The 3,757-nt window shown below is 43.3% G+C and overlaps 1 non-coding gene across 1 annotated transcript; it reads right to left on the bottom strand.

The window, feature by feature from the left end:
* Positions 1 to 1,786: 1,786 nt before the first annotated feature.
* Positions 1,787 to 1,880, bottom strand: trnai-uau. The gene is made up of 2 exons: positions 1,843 to 1,880; positions 1,787 to 1,822 (listed from the first exon to the last, which is right to left on the bottom strand). It is a non-coding gene; the product is annotated as a tRNA-Ile (tRNA).
* Between the last annotated feature and the right edge of the window lie 1,877 nt (positions 1,881 to 3,757).

Raw genomic sequence — 3,757 nt, 5'->3', positions numbered from 1 at the left:
GCCATCAGGGTAGCAAAGCATGCAAATGGTCAGAAAATCCAGAGTCACTTCTATGACTCCAGGCACACCAGGCGCATAGGGAAGGGGATCCAAACGCTCACTGACTATAAGACTGCTTCACCACCCTGTGATGACAACACTGACTTCCTCAATGAGCTCAACAACTATTTTGGATGCTTCGAGGCACTCAGTGACACACATGTGAGGAAAGCCACCCATCACCACAATGACCAGATACTCAGTCTTGACCCAGCTGATGTCCGAAGGACCCCGAGGAGAGTCAACCAACGGAGGCTGCAGGTCCTGACAATATACCAGGTCATGTGCGCAGACAATGTGCTGAAAAACTGGCACATGTTCTCACAGACATTTTTAACTCCTCACTGAGCCAGGCTGTCATGCCTCAAGACCGATCATACCAGTGCCAAAGAAATCCACAATTTCATGTCTCAATAACCAACGCTCGTAGCACTCACTCCATTGTGATAAAGTGCTTTGACAGGCTGGTCAAGGACCACATAATATCCAGACTCCCCCCTATACTAGACCCATTCCAATTTGCACACTGCCCTATCCACTCCACTGAAGACGCCATAACCGCTGCACTCCACCCGAGCCTGGCACATTTGGAAGGAAAGAACACCCATGTGCGAATGCTGTTCGTGGACTTCAGTTCAGCTTTTAATACGATCACCCCAGCCAGCACTTGATAAGCAAACTGGGTCCCTGAGCACCCCCCTCTCTGTACACTGGTTCCCCTCAGGGCTGTGTCCTGAGTCCACTGCTGTTTACCCTGATGTCCCGCGAGTATTGTGCCAAGTTCAGCACGAACTGCATCATAAAGTACGCGGATGACACAACAGTAGTTGGACTCATCCAGGACGACAAGGAACTGGCTTACAGGGAGGAGGTGAAACAACTAGTGCACTAATGCATCACCAACAATCTGTCCCTGAATGTCAACAAAACGAAAGACATAATTGTTGACTTCAGGAGGAACCGTCCTAATCACACCCCACTCTACATCAACAGCACCTCTGTGGAGTCAGTCAAGAACACAATTTCCTGGGGGTGCACATCATGGACATCCTGACCTTGACCCTAAACACCTCATCTCTGGTCAAGAGAGCCCAGCAGCGCTTGCACTTCCTGAGACAGATGAGGAGAACACACCTACCTGCCCTTTTCTGTTGGTAAGGACCCCACCCATCCCTATCATGCCCTTCTGCAAGAGATTATGTAACATATGGTGCAGAACTGCCAGGTTCTGCAAAAGCTTCTTCCCTCAAGCCATCAGATTCTTTAACTCCCAGTAACAATCCCACACACACATACTCAACCACTGACTCATACGCGCACACACACACACACACACACACTTGGATTGTGCTGGACTAGTGACTGCTTTTAACCTGTGATGTTCAAATTCTTCTCTGACGTGCAATTTTATTTATTAGATGTTCAGTTTTATCCATATGTGCAATTTTAGTCAATGTGTGCATTATAAATATTATTAATTTATTATTTTTACCTCTTTCAGTTCTATAGTATTTCTCAATTATCGTTGTGAGCTGGATGCAACGTTATTTCATTCTACTGTGCACTTGTTCTTTGTATAGTCTGAATGACAATAAAGTTATCTTGATCTTGATACAAGTTTTGCAATCCGTATTTAACAATTCAATTCAATTTTATTTATATAGCGCCAACTCACAACAGAAATCATCTCATTGCACTTTTTCTATAGAGCAGGTCTAGACCGTACTCTTTAAAAAATTAGGGAAACTGCTCCAGGTGAGGCTCGAACTCACAACCTCAGCATTGCTCTACAATGTACTGTCATATAAGTACTGTGCGCTAACCAATTGCGCCACTGGAGCTCAATGACACAACAGACAGTAAAGTGTCTAAACACACAACACTCGTGATTATGATTATGTACACATCTATGCAGCAGCTGTGGCTTAGAGGTGGAGCGGGTCGTCGTATTTCTTGGTGAACAACTGGGCCCAGTGACTGGAGTCTATTCTGGTTGCCTGGCAACCTCACAGTGACAACAGGACTCTAGGATGTGACTGTGCCTGGCCAAGAAAAAGTCTATATAACCACAAATTGTTGTTTTTACACTAGGTTTTTATATGTATTAAACAAACAATACACAACATATTAGTGAGCTTTAGAGGAGCTGGTTGGCAGATTTTGTTGCCTTTGGACAGAGCCACACTAGCTGTTTCCAGTCTTTATGCTATGCTAAGCTAACCTGTGGGCTCCAGCTTCATATTGATGGAAGAGATATGAGAGTGGTATCGATCTTCTAATCAAACTCTTGGCAAGAAAAAGAATAATCATACTTCCCAACATGTGGAACCATTCCTTTGATGTCTTGTAATGTTTGAGAACTGGAACGGGATTTCAGCTGTAACATCTCCTAGTTGTAAAAGGCTGTTGCATTTCAAATGCTCATTCATAAACCATGTTGTTTCCAGTTTCTTACAATTTCAAAGAGGGGTAGTAACACAGGACAGTCCAACTAGTACACCTGATTTGTGTCAAAGGAAGATGGTTACTGGAATAGCACTTGGTTTAAGTCATGTGCATTACTGTCTTTATTTGAAGAGGCCGCAGGGATGTTCTGACGCATGCTGGCGCTCCAACAGAGAGCAGCAATGAGAAACAGACTGTGGTTGGTGGGGGGGGTTGGAGTGGAGGTAAAGAAGGAGGGAGGGGGTTATAGAGAGAGTGTGTGAGAGACTTTGATTTCTGACACGTCTTTATGGTTGCAATATAACACCAAATACAACTGATAAAAATACCTTACACTAAACCAAGCACCAGTAAAGACTGATAAAGATTAAGCTGCCTCACATTTGGAAATTAAGTTCCGGCATGGCAAGAAAATAAGAAAAGGGAAAACGGTGAGCAGAGTAGCAAAGCAAAAGGCAGTTAAATCAAGGTCAACTACACCATAACTCATTTTGTTGGCTTGGTGGCCAGTTTGGCAGTACTAGCTTGGAAGATCCCAGAGAACCCAGAGTTCCAATTGATTTCCAATGGGTGGATCTGCATCCAAAGGGGACACATTAATGTTCCAGTGTCCCATACAGGCTTGACTTCCTGCTGTCCAAGCAGAATGAATGGAGTGTGAAAAGACCATCTGGTAAAATGAGAAGTGATCCAGGAGAGGAAAAGAAGGGACAGAGGGGGGAAAAAGCAATGTAAGCGGGAGAATGGTGGAATATTTATCTTTTCCATCAGAGGCACAGCACAAAGACGGCTCTCCTTAGAGTCACAAGCAACGTATTGTAGCAGTCCGATCGTGTTTAAAGCTGCATCTTAGTTCTGATTTAAGTGCAGCTTTTGATACCACTAATCATAATATTTTATTAGATTGTCTGAAGAAATGGGTTGGGATATCTTCCTATTTATCTAGTCACCAGTTTTTTTTTAATCCATTGTTGAGAAAGTGTCTTTGTCTCTCTGACCTATAGAGTTCCTCAAGTTTCAATCCTGGGACCTGTCTTATTCTCCATTTACATTCTTCCTTTAGGGCACATTATCAGTAAGTTTGGCTGTGTCTCTTATCATCGCTATGCCAGTGATGTCCAGCTTTACATGTTTGTGAAACCAGGTAAACTTTCAAATGTTGCCATTTTACATAATTGTCTTAAAGGAAAAGTTTTAGAATTAGATTAGAAGATTGATACCATTATTTCTATGCTAAATATATAGCTGGAGCCAGGAGTTGGTTAGTTTAGCA

Source organism: Siniperca chuatsi, linkage group LG11, assembly GCF_020085105.1.
Source record: "Siniperca chuatsi isolate FFG_IHB_CAS linkage group LG11, ASM2008510v1, whole genome shotgun sequence".
NCBI classification, from domain to species: domain Eukaryota; kingdom Metazoa; phylum Chordata; class Actinopteri; order Centrarchiformes; family Sinipercidae; genus Siniperca; species Siniperca chuatsi.
Note: the sequence above shows the minus strand (reverse complement) of the source record. Positions and strands in the feature narration are given on the sequence as shown.